Raw genomic sequence first — 16,401 nt, forward strand, 5'->3', positions numbered from 1 at the left:
CGTACTGTTCCCTCATCGAACACGTCATCTTCATGAAGGACCGAATGGCAGCGATATGGCCGGTGGTGAGGGAACACATGACCAAGCTCGTACAATAGAACGGCCCAGCCGAGACAGTTCTGCCCAGGAGATAAGGTACTCTTCCTCATCCTCACACTGGTACACAGGCTCCAGGCTCAGTGTCATATGTGGTGACAGAGCAAGTCTCCCCCATCCACTACAGGGTGAGTCAGCCTGGATGACGGCGCCCTCAGCAGATATACCACATCAACCTGTTGAAAGCCTATGTGGAACGAGAGGCACAGGTGATGGAACTTAAGGCAGACAGAGAGAAACGTCTGCCAGAAAAAGGTGCCTTTTGGCACCACTCTTACGGCTCAACAGATGCGAGACCTTAAAGGTTGTCCACCAGAACCAACGGGTCTTCTCCCCCCTTCCGGGGCAGACCTCCTTGCTCTGCCATCGCATAGCCACTGTGCCAGGGAAGAAGGTCCATCTCTAACCCTACAGGGTACCAGAGGCACGCCGGAAGATGGTATGGAAAGAGGGGAGGGAGATGAGAGATGGAGGTCATCAAATGGTCCAGCCTATAGAAACCAGATGGGTCTATTTGCTTCTGCAACGATTTCAGAGCCCTCAACGCCATCTCTAGGTTCAACGCCTACCCCATGCTGAGGATCGATGAGCTGATCGAGTGGCTTGGCAAATCCCGCTATATATCGACCCTTAACCTCACAAAAGGGTACTGGCAGGTTCCTCTGGCCCCCGAAGACCGCCACAAAACGTTTTCCTCCCCTTCGGCTTGCACAGAGTGGCTGCCACCTTCCAGAGGCTTTTGGACATGCTGTTACGTTCTCTCTTTTTTATTTTTTTACCCTTTTTCTCCCCAATTTTGTAGTAGTAGCTACTATCTTGTCTCATCGCTACAACTCCCGTACGGGCTCGGGAGAGACGACGGTTGAAAGTCATGCGTCCTCCGATACACAACCCAACCAGCCGTACTGCTTCTTAACACAGCGCGCATTCAACCCGGAGGCCAGCCGCACCAATGTGTCGGAGGGTACACCGTGCACCTGGTAACCTTGGTTAGCTCGCACTGCGCCCGGCCCGCCACAGGAGTCGCTGGTGTGCGATGAGACAAGGACATCCCTACCGACCAAGCCCTCCCAAACCCGGACGACGCTAGGCCAATTGTGTGTCGCCCCACGGACCTCCTGGTCGCGGCCGGTTACGACAGAGCCTGGGCGCGAACCCAGGGACTCTGCTGGCGCTGCAGTACAACGCCCTTAACCACTGCGCCACCCGGGAGGCCGCTGTTACGTTCTCACCAGGCCTTCGCCACCTATATTGATTACTTGGTAATACACAGTGACGACTGGAAGGACCACCTCCAAAGTGCCACCTGGGACTGAACGAGGCTGAATACCTCGGCTACACCATCGGCAGCTGTCTGATCAAACCTCTGGTGGAGAAGAACCAGGCCATCCAGAAGTGGCCGCGGCCCAGGGACAAGAAGGGGGCTGCTCATTCTTTGGCCTAATGGGGTACTACAGGCTGTTCATTCAAAGCTCCGCCACCATCGCCACCCCACTGACCAACATGACAAAGAAGAGGAACCCGGTGAGGGTGGCATGGACATGGGAAGCCAAGACACTGTCCACACTGACTCCTCCAGAACAGGCTTGGGTGATATTCTGTTCCAAGGGGATGTGGTGGAAGAAATTCCCGTCCTATACCTAATCTGCAAGCTGTCCAACAGGGAGCGGAAGTACGATAGAGAAGGAAGGACTGGCAACTAAGTGGGCCCTGGAATTCCTATCTCCTGGGAAGATGATTCCGGCTGGTCATGGATCATGCGCTCCTCCAGTGGGTGGCGGGTATACGAGACACGGACAGCCGAATAACAAGATGGTTCCTGTCACTTCAACCTTTTAATTTCCAGGTGGTTCACCAATCGGGGAGAGCACACGGCAATGCAGACGCGCTATCCCATCAAGACCCGGAGGTCTCGTCTGGCGCACGCCCCTCTGGGTTGATCTTGGGAGGGAAGGCATGTGAGTTCAGTGACGGATGTCGGTTTTTCCTACCTCAGAGAAAGCTTTTGTGACTGGGCACCTTGTCCCTCTGTTAACCTAGGCAGGCTTTAGGTAGAGAGAAGCGTTCCACCTGTAACTGTTATGTGTACAGTTGTGGCCAAAAGATTTGAGAATATTATTATTTGAGAATAATATTTGAGAATATGAAAATATTCATTTTCACAAAGTTTTCTGCTTTGGTGTCTTGAGATATTTTTGTCAGATGTTACTGTGGAATACTGAAGTATAATTACAAGCATCTCATAAATGTCAAAGGCTTTTATTGACAATTACATGAAGTTGATGCAAAGAGTCAATATTTGCCGTGTTGACACTTCTTTTTCAAGACCTATGCTGTCAATTAACTTTGACCACAAGTGGCAGCCCATTCTTGCATAATCAATGCTTGGTGTTTGTCAGAATTTTTTGTTTGTTTGTCCACCCGCCTCTTGAGGGATTGACCACAAGTTCTCAATGGGATTAAGGTCTGGGGAGTTTCCTGGTCATGGACTCAAAATATAGATGTTTTGTTCCCCGAGCCACTTAGTTATCACTTTTGCCTTATGGCAAGATGCTCCATCATGTTGGGAAAGGCATTGTTAGTCACCAAACTGTTCCTGGATGGTTGGGATAAGTTGCTCTCGGAGGATGTGTTGGTACCATTCTTTATTCATGGCTGTGTTCTTAGGCAAAATTGTGAGTGAGCCCACTCCCTTGGCTGAGAAGCAACCCCACACATGAATGGTCTCAAGATGCTTTACTGTTGGCATGACACAGGACTGGTGGTAGCGCTCACCTTGTCTTCTCTGGACAAGCTTTTTTTCCCGGATGCCCCAAACAATTGGAAAGGGGATTCATCAGAGAAAATAACCCCAGTCCTCAACAGTCCAATCCCTGTACCTTTAGCAGAATATCAGTCTGTCCCTGATGTTGTTCCTGGAGAGAAGTGGCTTCTTTGCTGTCCTTCTTGACACCAGGCCATCCTCAAAGTCTTCGCCTCACACCTTGCACTCACACCTGCACTCACACTTTCACTCACACCTCACAGTTGCACTCACACCTGCCTGCTGCCATTCCTGAGCAATCTCTGTACTGGTGGTGCCCCGATCCCGCAGCTGAATCAACTTTAGGAGACGGTCCTGGCGCTTGATGGACTTTCTTGGGTGCCCTGAAGCCTTCTTCACAACAATTGAACCGCTCTCCTTGAAGTTCTTGATGATCCGATAAATGGTTGATTCAGATGCAATCTTACTGGCAGCAATATCCTTGCCTGTGAAGCCCTTTTTGTGCAAAGCAATGACGACGGCACATGTTTCCTTGCAGGTAACCGTGGTTGACAGAGGAAGAACAATGATTCCAAGCACCATCCTTTTGAAGCTTTTAGTCTGTTATTCAAACTCAGTCAGCATGACAGCGTGATCTCCAGCCGTGTCCTCATCAACACTCACACCTGTATTAACGAGAGAATCACCGACATGATGTCAGCTGGTCCTTTTGTGGCAGGGCTGAAATGCAGTGTAAATGTTTTTGGGGGATTCAGTTCATTTGCATGGCAAAGAGGGACTTTGCAATTCATTTTATCACTCTTCATAAAATTCTGGAGCATATGCAAATTGCCATCATACAAACTGAGGCAGCAGACTTTGTGGAAATTATTATTTGTGTCATTCTCAAAACCTTTGGCCACGACTGTAGATGATAGTCTAAGACAGGAGTAACCGTTTGTTTTGCTTTCGCTTTTTGGCTGCGGCCTTTTGGTCAACGGTTTAGTTTATGTTTATTTGTTTTGTGACGCTGGTGTTACCGCGTTGGACGTTCCCTGTACTGGATTTATTTTGTATGGCGAAAAAAGTCCCATTTAGTAAACAATGCGAAAGAAAAAGAACCACAATCACTGTTTCTGGTCTGTTCATTTTATGTCTCACGCCTGTGTTAGGTTGCTTCGGACAAACTAATCCATTCACATGTATAGTAATATGGCTGCATCTCAGTACTACAGGTGCGTTGCATTGACTAGCAGAAGGATAAAAGTGAGGATATCAGTCCTCCTGCTAATTGTAATTGTGAAACATGTAATCACACAAAAAAGCCCTGAGCCATGAGTGATTGCAGAGTTGTACCCATAGAAACACATTCACATAACCTTTTTCAATGTACCAATTTAACATTGAAAGAGGTGTCCTTAAGTTAGCTCCCCAGGGCTTTAGACAAAAGAAGTGCACTACATGGGGAATAAGGTGCTATTTGGTACGCAATGTGCATCCACCCTCTCTAGCCCATGCCTCCACCAATCCAATGACTTTATATTTGTGGGAAGTAGAGAATGAGTGTACACTTCAGGAGAAAGGAGATATTATTGGGACGTATCCCTAGGCTATTGCCAAGGTTTAAGCAAAGTGGCCTTTAGTGCGAACCCAAAAGCTCAGACACCTAAAGCTCTATCAGAGCTAATTTAGTTTTAAAAAACATTAACACTTCTAAACGTAAAATGAATCTAGGTCCTCCTGAGTGGCGCTTCGGTCTAAGGCACTGCATCGTGCATAATTGACCCATCGTCGTCCGGGTTAGTGGAGGGTTTGGCTGGCCGGGATGTCCTTGTCCCATCGTGCTCTAGAGACTCCTGTGACGGGCCGGGTACATGCACACTGACATGGTCGCCAGTTGACGGTGTTTCCTCCGATACGTTGATGCAGCTGGCTTCCGGCTTAACTTAAGCCAAGAAGCAGTGCGGCTTGGCAGGGTTGTTTCGGAGGACGCATGGCTCACTCCTGAGTCTGTAGGGAGTTGCAGTGATGGGACAAGACTGAAACTACCACTTGGAAATCATGAAAAAGGGGGTTAAAACAATCTACATTCCCCAAAATGTCACTTACATATTCTTCTTCCATAGTCAATGTATATCTCCAAAAGCATGTTCTTGACTGTGTTGGCTACTTTCAAGTCGATTATTTAGGGTGTGTACGTAAATTGCCTCCAGTGTGTCAGTGTGCTCTGGGTTGTTTTGTAAATTCGGAGCATTTTCAGATTGTCTGTTCAGAAATTCACAGCGCTTAGCTCTGGGAGAATTCAGAACGCACACTGGACACTGGCTGTGGAGAAGGGTTGATTCACAAAGGCAGTCAAGCCCACTGGCTAAAGTTGATTAGCTCACTAGCTACTTCCAGACACAAATGAGAGAACACATCACTCTGACCATTTTACTCACCCTGGCATAGCTGGTTAGGCTTTTTTCATGTTATCTAGAGTTAGTGACTCTTAACAGTTATTCATTTTGAACTCTTTATCCCTTTTTTCTCCCCAATTGGTAGTTAGTTTTGTTCCATCGATGCAACTCCCATACGGACTCGGGAGAGGCAAAGGTAGAGAGCCATGCGTCCCCCGAAACACGACCCCGCCAACCTGCACTGCTTCTTGACACACTGCTCACTCTACCCGTAAGCACCGTACAGCTGGTGACTGAAGTCACCATGCATGCGCCCAGCCACCACAAGGAGTCACTAGAGCACCATGGGACAAGAACATCCCAGCCGGCCAAACCATCCCCTAACCCGGACGACACTGAGTCAAATGTGCGCTGCCTCATGGGTCTCCCGGTCGCGGCTGGCTGAAACACAGCCTGGGATCGAACCCAGATCTGTAGTAATGCCTCTAGCACTGCGATGCAGTGCCTTAGACCACTGCGCAACTCGGGAGGCCCTAGTGACTGTAACTGTTATGTTTTTTTGCCAATGTTTATTGACACTGGCCATATTCAACAGGTGTTGCACATTTGTAAATTAATCAGTTATTCTGCGCTCTGGCACATTCAGACGAGAGTGCTCTGAAATCCGATTCGATGAGAGTGAATTTACGAACGCACCCTTAGTCAGTCGGCTACCTGCCTACATAATGGCATCACTATAGTTTTTTTTGAGAAGTGTGGGAAATGTTACTTGGTTTTAAGAAATACCTAGTCATGCTATGTATGTCACCCTCTTGTGGATTTATTTTAGGTACAGTACAATGTGTAGCATCAGATTGATTGTTCCCTCCTTGTGACTGTCTTGTGTCCTGTTATTAGTCATCAGCTACTTCCCCACAGAGCAATACATATGAATAGAACATTTTTTTTAAATCTTCAAAAGGTACAGTATATGGGTGAACCAGTGGAGGCTGCTGAGGGGAGGACGGCTCATAGTGTCTCAAACTTATTTAGCTCCAGCCATTACCACAAGCACGTCCTCCCCAATTAAGGTGCCACCAACCTCCTGTGGTGTGAACAGATCAGTGGTGGGAGTGATGCAAGTGTTTGCTGCACCGCTAGGGGGCACTGTGGTGTCAGCCTTGGGTTTTATCAGAAATGTATCAATGCTTTTCTAGCATCTTTCCCATGTCTGCACCTCCCTCCTCCATCACTCCTCCCATTTGACACTTTGGTCAGTCTTCTGCCTCAACAAACAGTAACAGGGACAGTGTAGGTGACATGGAACAGAGGACAGGGGGAATAGGGACATACAGTAGATGGCCTGAGATGTTCTTTCTCTGGAACTCTTCTGCTATGATGTACCCATAGCCGCCGGAAGTAGTTTGGGGTTGGGGGTGCTGCAATTTGACTGAAGTGGGGGTGCAGAAGAAAAACAATTGCCCGTGCTGAAGATGTCTATTTTAGTCCAAATCACTAATTTTGTGAGATTTTGTTTTTACTAAATGTATCTGTACAAAACAGTTAATCTGATGATAATTGTGGAATATAAAAACACTTGCTTGATATATGTTTTCCAGTACTCAATTACTGTATTGTGCATTGTTTTTCTTCATGGTGATGGAAAGTCTCCAGGTACGACCCTAGATGACCAGCCTATGTACAATAAACTTATTTAAATTAAGTAGTTGGTAAGAATGGACTTTTTTTTGACAGGGGGTGCAGGATTTCTTGGGGCCTAATTTAGATACACTTAGGTTGGAGTCATTAAAACTTGTTTTTTCAACCACTCCACAAATGTCTTGTTAACAAACTATAGTTTTGGCAAGTCGGTCAGGACATCTACTTTGCATGACACAAGTCATTTTTCCAACATTTGTTTACAGACATTATTTAACTTCTAATTCACTGTATCACAATTCCAGTGGGTCAGAAGTTTACATACACTAAGTTGACTGCGCTTTCAAACAGCTTGGAAAATTCCTGAAAATGATGTAATGGCTTTAGAAGCTTCTGATAGGCTAATTAACATCATTTGAGTCAATTGGAAGTGGACATGTGTATGTATTTCAAGGCATACCTTCAAACTCAGTGCCTCTTTGCTTGACATCACGGGAAAATCAAAAGAAATCAGCCAAGACTTTAGAAAATAAATTGTAGACCTCCACAAGTCTGGTTCATCCGTGGGAGCAATTTCCAAATGCCTGAAGGTGCCACATTCATCTGTACAAATAATAGTACGCAAGTATAAACACCATGGGTCCACGCAGCTGTCATACCGCTCAGGAGGAAGACGTGTTCTGTCTCCTAGAGATGAACGTACTTTGGTGCGAAAAGTGCAAATCAATCCCAGAACAACAGCAAAGGACCTTGTGAAGATGCTGGAGGAAACGGGTACAAAAGTATCTATATCCACAGTATCGATATAACCAGAAAGGTCGCTCAGCAAGGGAGAGGCCACTGCTCCAAAACCGCCATAAGACATGGTTTGCAACTGCACATGGGGACAAAGATCATACTCTTTGGACAAATGTCCAAAATAGAACCGTTGGGCCATAATGACCACTGTCATGTTGGGAGGAAAAAGGCAGATGCTTGCAAGCCGAAGAACACCATCCCAACCGTGAAGCACGGGGGTGGCAGCATCATGTTGTGGGGGTGCTTTACTTCAGGAGGGACTGGTGCACTTCATTAAATAGATGGCATCATGAGAAAGGAAATGTATGTGAATATATTGAAGCAACATCTCAAGACATCAGTCAAGAAGTTAAAGCTTGGTCGCAAATGGGTCTTCCAAATGGACAATGAGCCCAAGTGTACTTCAGAAGTTGTGGCAAAATGGCTGAAGGACAACAAAGTCAAGGTATTGGAGTGGCCCTCACAAAGCCTTGACCTCAATCCTATAGAATATTTGTGGGCAGAACTGAAAAGGGGTGTGTGAGCAAGGAGGCCTACAAACCTGACTCAGTTACACCAGCTCTGTAAGGAGGAATGGGACAAAATTCACCCACCTTATTGTGGGAAGCTTGTGGAAGGCTCCCTGAAATGTTTGACCCAAGTTAAACAATTTAACGGCAATGCTACCAAATACTAATTGAGCATATGTAAACTTCTGACCCACTGGGTATGTGATGAAAGAAATAAAGCTGAAATAAATCATTCTCTACTATTATCCTGACATTTCACATTCTTAAAACAAAGTGGTGATCCTAACTGACCTAAGACTGGGAATATTTACTGGGATTAAATGTCAGGAATTGTGAAAAACTGAGTTTAAATGTATTTGCCTAAGGTGTATGTAAACTTCCAACTTCAACTGTATATATACAAAAGTATGTGGACACCCTGTTCTCTGGAGTGATGAATCACGCTTCACCATCTGGCAGTCCGACGGACAAATCTGGGTTTGGCGGATGCCAGGAAAATGCTACCTGCCAGAATGCATAGTGCCAACTGTAATGTTTGGTGGAGGAGGAATAATGGTCTGGGGCTGTTTTTCATGGTTCGGGCTAGACCCCTTAGTTCCATTGAAGGTAAATCTTAACGATATAGCATACAATGACGTTCTAGACAATTCTGTGCTTCCAACTTTGTGGCAACAGTTTGGGGAAGGCCCATTCCTGTTTCAGCATGACAATGCCCCCATGCACAAATTGAGGTCCAAACAGAAATGGTTTGTCGAGATGGGTGTGGAAGAACTTGACTGGCCTGCATAGAGTCCTGACCTAAACCCCATCGAACACCGTTTTTGATTGAATTGGAACGCCGACTGCAAGCCAGTCCTAATCGCCCAACTTCAGTGTCCAACCCCACTAATGCTCTTGTGGCTGAATGAAAGCAAGTCCCAGCAGTAATGTTCCAACATCTAGTGGAAAGCCTTCCCAGAAGAGTGAAGGATGTTATACAAGCAAAGGAGGGACCAACTCCATTTTAATGCCCATGATTTTTGAATGAGATGTTCGACAAGTAGGTGTCCACATACTTTTGCTCATGTAGTGTATGTTTCGGCTTATAATTTCCAACATTTTGGTAGGCTATTTCTTTAGTCAACTTGTCTATAATTAGATACATGTAGCTTCTATTTTGTTATTATATGTTGCCCTAGAAGACTAATAATGTAATAGAGTTTTCACTTTAACCTTTCGCTGAGCAAGGAGGTTTAGGGACTGTTGAGAAAATACAATAATGAGCAAAATGTCCAAATGACATCAGTTTGACCAGTTTAGAAGTTTTGAAAACGACCCAAGGTGTTTCTGATAAGATTTCAGTTTGGCTTCGATGCATATTTTATGTGATTGAAATACTGTCAACTTTTATGATGCTTTGATGATGAAGACAGCACCTCTACAGATTTGATCTAAATGAGCGTTACATTCTCTCAAGATGCAGAAATAAAAAAGTTATATTTCTCCATTCCTGTTTGCTAGATCAGATTTTGCCTACATTTTGTGTATCATTTTACTGCAAGAAATGCTTCATTTTGCAGGAGTTATTAAGGCTATGTGAGAGGTTATAAACCTACAGTCAGTGTCCAGATTTCAGTTTCCAATTAACCCATCTAAACAGTAGGCTGCAGTTCCCTTGGCATGCCATAGACCTATATGATGTCCCGTCTTGTGACTGTCGAAGGTGTATAGCGCCTCACAATCATCACACAACATAGCCGGCACTGCTATCATACTATTTTATCACTTCAGCAAAAAAATTCCAAAGATTACATTTCTGGCTTTCCCTCTTGTTTTCAACTCTCCTTTTGCAGACTTTGTCTTCAACTGTCCTTTTGCCTCCGTTAAAGCATTATTTGGCTTTCTGCCCGTTCCCAAAAGCTTTGGCGATTGGCTGTGTAGGCTATTTGGCATGCACAGAGTTAAGCCCTAAAGTTTAGCCAAAATGAAATAAAAACCTCAATGTAGCCTATATAAATTGCACAATAATTATACATTTATGGATTTTTTCCAAAGGTATTGTTTTTCTTTATTCAACCCGCCTCCCACCCACCTGCCCTACAGCCACACAATATTTAATGACCCTACGCCATCAGCCCGCAGATTTAACCCCAGGGACTGCATAATCCTGCATCACTAGTTTGAGGATAAGAGTTTGTTCTTTCTGAATTCCAATATAATGACAATCTCAGAGAAAGGGACAGGGCAACAACTCTTACAACTATTGAATCCTGCATGATACTGTTCTTAACTATATAACTTTTGCGAAAGTGGAGATGCTGAATTTTTTTGTTGTTACTTGAGCTACAGATGTTAATATCGGTCCGCTAAAAATAAAAATGTCACCGGAGAAGAAGGCAGACTTTTGTGTTTTTTTGTTTGTTTATTTGCAACTTTAAAAAAAAGTATTTTGTACATAATGTTGCCGCTACCGTCTCTTATGACAGAAAATAATTTCTGGACATCAGGACTGTGAATCCTTTTTTTCCTTCAACAAGTCTGATGAGCCTGATGGGACCGATATACTGCTTTCTCGAGAATAGGCCCAGATCCCCGTGATTTGCGTGAAGAGGAGGCGGAGAAAAAGGGTCCGGAGGGCGGGCTGCCTTCTGAGAATTCGTAGGCGATCGAATAAACCCCTACTTTCCTTCCATTCTGCTAGCAAACGTGCAATCTTTGGACAATAAAATAGATTACCTATGCGGAAGATTAAACTACCAACGGGACATTCAAAACTGTAACATCCTATGCTTCACGAAGTCGTGGCTGAACGACAGGAGGATAGAACAGAGGCGTCTGGTAAGACCAGGGATGGCGGACTATGTATTTTTGTAAATGACAGCTGGTGTACGATATCTAAGGAGGTCTCGAGCTATTGCTCGCCTGAGGTTATGCATCTCATGATAAGCTGTAAACCACACTGTCTACCTAGAGTTTTCATCTGTATTTTTCATAGCTGTTTACATACCCCCACAGTCAGGGGCTGGCACTAAAACAGCATTGAATGAGCTGTATTCCGTCATAAGCAAACAGGAAAACACTCACCCAGAGGTGGCGCTCCTAGGTAGCCGGGGACTTTAATGCTGGGAAATTTAAATCCGTTTTACCAAATTTATATCAGCATGTTAAATGTGCAACCAGATGGAAGAAAACTCTGGACCACCTTTACACACACAGAGAGGCATACAAAGCTCTCCCTCGCCCTCCATTTGGCAAATCTGACCATAATTCTGTCATCTTGATTCCTGCTTACAAGCACAAATTTAAGCAGGAAGCACCAGTGACAAGATCAATAAAAAAAGTTGTCAGGTGAAACAGATGCTAAACTACAGCACTGTTTTGCTAGCACAGACTGGAAAATGTTCTGCGATTCCTCCGATAGCATTAAGGAGTACACCACATCAGTCATTGGCTTGATCAATAAGTGTATCGATGATGTCGTCCCCACAGTGACCGTATGTACATACCCCAACCAGAAGCCATGTATTACAGGCAACATCCGCACTGAGCTAAAGGCTAGAGCTAAAGGCTAGACTCTAACCCGGAAGCTTATAAGAAATCCTGCTATGCCATCCGACGAACTATCAAACAGGCAAAGCATCAATAAAGGACTAAGATCGAATCATACTACACTGGCACCGATGCTCGTCGGATGTGGCAGGATTTGCAAAGGGACTACAAAGGGAAGCACAGCCGAGAGCTGCCCAGTGACACGAGCCTACCAGACGAGCTAAACTACTTCTATGCTCGCTTCGAGGCAAATAACACTGAAACATGCATGAGAGCACCAGCTGTTCCGGAAGACTGTGTGATCACGCTCTCCGCAGCCGATGTGAATAAGACCTTAAAACAGGTCAAAATTCACAAGGCTGCAGGGCCAGAGGGATTACCAGGACGTGTACTGTGAACAGGCGCTGACCAACTGGCAAGTGTCTTCACTGACATTTTCAACCTCTCCCTGTCTGAACCTGTAATACCAACATGTTTTCAGCAGACCACCATAGTGCCTGTGCCCAATAACACTAAAGGAACCTGCCTAAGTAACTACTGACCCATAGCACTCAGGTCTGTAGCCATGAAGTGCTTTGAAAGGCTGGTCATGGCTCACAACAACACCATTATCCCAGAAACCCTAGACCCACTCCAATTTGCATACTCCAACAGATCCACAGATGATGCAATCTCTACTGCGCTCCACACTGCCCTTTCCCATCTGGACAAAAGGAACACCTATGTGAGAATGCTATTCATTGACTACAGCTCAGCGTTCAACACCACAGTGCCCTCAAAGCTCTGGGACACCTCCCTCCGCAACTGGATCCTGACTGGTTACGTCTCCACATCTTTTACAGCGCTGGTACTCTCTGTTGTTATCATCTATTCTTAGTCACTTTAATAACTCTACCTTCATGTACATATTACCTCAACTAACCGGTGTCCGCGCACATTGACTCTGTACCGGTACCCCCCTTGTTTATAGTCTCGCTATTGTTATTTTCCTGCTGCGCTTTAATTACTTGTTCCTTTTATTTCTTATTCTTATCCATATTTTTTTAACCGCATTGTTGGTTCGGGGCTCGTAAGTAAGCATTTCACTGTGAGGTCTACTCATGTGTGGCACATGTGACTAATACAATTTGATTTGATTTAATACTGACAAAGGACCAGTGCACCACTTTTCTGAATTTGACATTTATTTTTTTATTTTGAATAATATATTTTTTAAATTCTGTTTTTTTCAGGGGGTGCTGCTGCTCTCTCAATGTCAAATGCATGGTTACATTTGATTGCACATTAGGCAGGTAACCAACGCAGACAGGAAGAGAGTAATATGGGTCATTGTGGTTAAGAGTGATGATAGAGGGAGGATTTCACTGCAGGTCAATGCAGAGCCAATGATGGAGGATTTTTATGGCAAGACATAAAATCAGATACATCACCACACAGGAAACCTCTGAGGGCCGTAATGGCTGGTACCATTAAATCTGGGGGAGGAGGTGGTGTAGCAGACCTCAGAGGACAGGAGCTGTCATGGTGGGGTTAAGGACAGTAGATGGATCACAGCACTTTACCCAATTCATTCATATCATACCCCCGAGTGTATGTGCTTGTGCGTGCATGTGCTCTTGCTCCCCCTCGAGTGTGTGTGTGTGTGTGTGTGTGTGCGTGTGCGCGTGTGTGTGTGTGTCTAACTGACAGAGATCGAGAGTGATGAAATACAGAATTGTGTGTTTGTTGTACATCTCTATTATTGTAATAGCTCAATTTCATCCCTAGCTGTTTAAATCATATACCTAAGAGAATGAGGCAAGATGAAGTCTAAATTCTTAAATAAGAAACATGGCTGACTGTTGCCTTTCAGGTGAATCCTCATTCCCTTTTAAAACTGAGCAATGATGCAAGAGCTCTGATCTAGAAGCCAGTGAAAATTAGGTTTTACAACTGTAAGTTCCACTCAGTGTTTTGATATCTCTATTTCCATTGAAAGTGTCTCCCGCGTGCAATTGGAGTAGATAAAGCAGTGCTGGGTAGAGCTGGTGGAGCTGTCAGAGTCAGTTTCATCTTTCTGCTCAGGCGTGGGGCGGACATCCTATGAAGTGTTTACCTCAGGAGGGCCCTCTCAAAATGCTCTAAATGGTGTCAAATGTGAGAGACAGTGGGATCGAGTGCTCTTTTTCCGTTGTGTGCTGTCTCTCTGTTTCACAGAGCCGTGAAAGCGAAGCCCCGAGCTGTGTAAGACATGGAGGAAAGCCTTGCCAATGATCGCCTTATTCCAGTCAGAGAGATACTATCATTATTAGTCTAATGCTTCAGTCAGGTTAGCAACACGAACACGGCTGGGGCTTTTGCTGACGTCTGTCTGAGACCCAGATACTGCCTGAGCAGAATACATTTAGCGGTACAAAGGGGGAAAATCACTCAGGAATGAAGCAGCCCTCTGTCTCTGCGATGCTCCTATCATTCTTGTAAGTTGACGATAAAGGGAAATACCTATCCTGACATTGACAATCTATTCTATTCTGTACTATTCTATTTTATCTTGATCCTAGTAATAGAAACACAATACCTATCTATTTACCACTCCGTTATGCCCTGATTGGACGGCCAGTCAGTCTCTGATCACAGAGACCCAGGGGGCTTCCAGCTAATCATGAACCTCCAATGATGTAGATCATCGCTACTGAACAAAGCCTACGTTGGTGTGAAGTTCAAAGAACTTCAGCCATACCGAAGGGTTGTCATGGAAACCAATTGCTACCCCTCTGTGTGCTTACCATGGGGTTGGTAAAACAGCACCTCATGTCGTACAGGGTACCAATACTAATACCTCTATATGTGATGTGTGTCATATCAATATACGTATGCCATTTCTGAATAGTTTACGTTTTTTAAATTATAATAACGTACTGTGCATTGATAATGATGAGACATCTTACACTGCTAGTACATCATTGCAATTCCTTCTTCTATTGATCGTGGAGTTAAACATTCGCTATTACATACGTGTATGTAGTGTCGGAACTGTGGTTGTTCCTCCGTGTATTGACACGAGTTTCTGTTCCTTCCAGAGAGTAGTTTTGGATTTTCATCTGTGCCAATTTTGTATTGGTGGACTATGTGTGTGTATATATATATATATATATATATATATATATATATATATATATATATATATATATATATATATATATATATATATATATATATATATACATATATATATACATATATATACATATATCTATATTAAACACGCTTCTCAGAAATCCCTGCTCTCCTGCGCCTGACACCTACACCTCTCACCAAGACGCACCTTATCACACATTGCATATGATAGCTAGACATCTAAAGGATAAAACCCATATGATATGGGTGTAATGTTCTACCTATTGTATTTATTGTCTGTCCCTGTAGTCTGACAGCTTTGTACTCTGTCGTTTGTCTATCCTGTGGGTGCAGTAGGCGACTCCTGTGGCCAGGACCAGACAGACCTATTACTTTAAAAGTACCACTGAGACATACGTTATCTGTGCCACTCTTCTGCTCCCTCTCTCTCTCTCTCTGCTTTTGGTATAACAGTTGTCAAAGCAAAGGTCGTATGACTACAGAGCAGGTCTGGGGCCAATTTCATTTAAATTCCAGTCAATTCAGAAAGTAAACCAATTTCCAAAATGTTCAAATTTTTCTCATTTAAGAAGCATTGAAGAGAATTAGAATTGGATTGTCAGTGTACTTCCTGAATGGTCTGGAATTTAAATGGAATTGACCCCAGACCCTGGTACAGAGAAGTTATTTCAGCCATCTTTCTTCTTAGTGATAACTTTCAGTGTGGTGTGGCCCAGTCAGATCAGCTTGCTTCACACCAGCAGCATCAATCCAGAGCCAGCTCCACTTCCCTCCGTGTCTCCTCTAATCTGCAGTCACTCACTAAATCTGCCTGTGATCTCGTTGGCGCTGCTGTCCTACGTGGTTTGGCTATTTTTAGACTTCATATCATTCATTTACTGAGGCCAGGGAAGACAGCCAAGTCACTTGACTTGAATTGCACTTCCTAACTAGGTACTATCTCTCATTGGAGCATGCCAAATCCATTCCCAACTTTAATCTAATATATCTAGTAACTGAGAGAGGAACATAAATTGTAATCAATCATACCACCATGCATCCCACTGTTGGCTTGCTTCTGAAGTTCAGCAGGGTTGGCCCTGGTCAGTTTCTGGATGGGAGACCAGATCCTGCTAGAAAAGGTGTTGGAGGGCCAGTAGGAGTCACCCTTTCCTCTGGTCTAAAAAAAAATGTCCCAGGGCAGTGATTGGGGACATTTTCCTGTGTAGGGTGACATATTTCGGATGGGACGTTAAATGGGTGTCCTGACTCTCTGTGGTCACAAAAAGAGCACATGGCACTTATTGTAAGAGTAGGGGTGTTAACCCCGGTGTCCTGGCCTTCATGGCCACCTAATCATCCGCAGCTTACAATTGGCTCATTCCTCCTCTCCCCTGTAACTATTCCCCAGGTCGTTGCTGTAAATGAGAATGTGTTCTCAGTCAACTTACCTGGTAAAATAAAAAGCCTCAGTTAATATCTACAGATGTATGATCTTAATTTGAGCCAGTTTGCTACAGCAGAAAAATAATACTGCAGCAACAGGAAATGTGAATTATTATGTGGATTATAATTAATGGACATTTTGTAGGGG

This window comes from Oncorhynchus kisutch, linkage group LG8 (genome assembly GCF_002021735.2).
Source record: "Oncorhynchus kisutch isolate 150728-3 linkage group LG8, Okis_V2, whole genome shotgun sequence".
NCBI classification, from domain to species: domain Eukaryota; kingdom Metazoa; phylum Chordata; class Actinopteri; order Salmoniformes; family Salmonidae; genus Oncorhynchus; species Oncorhynchus kisutch.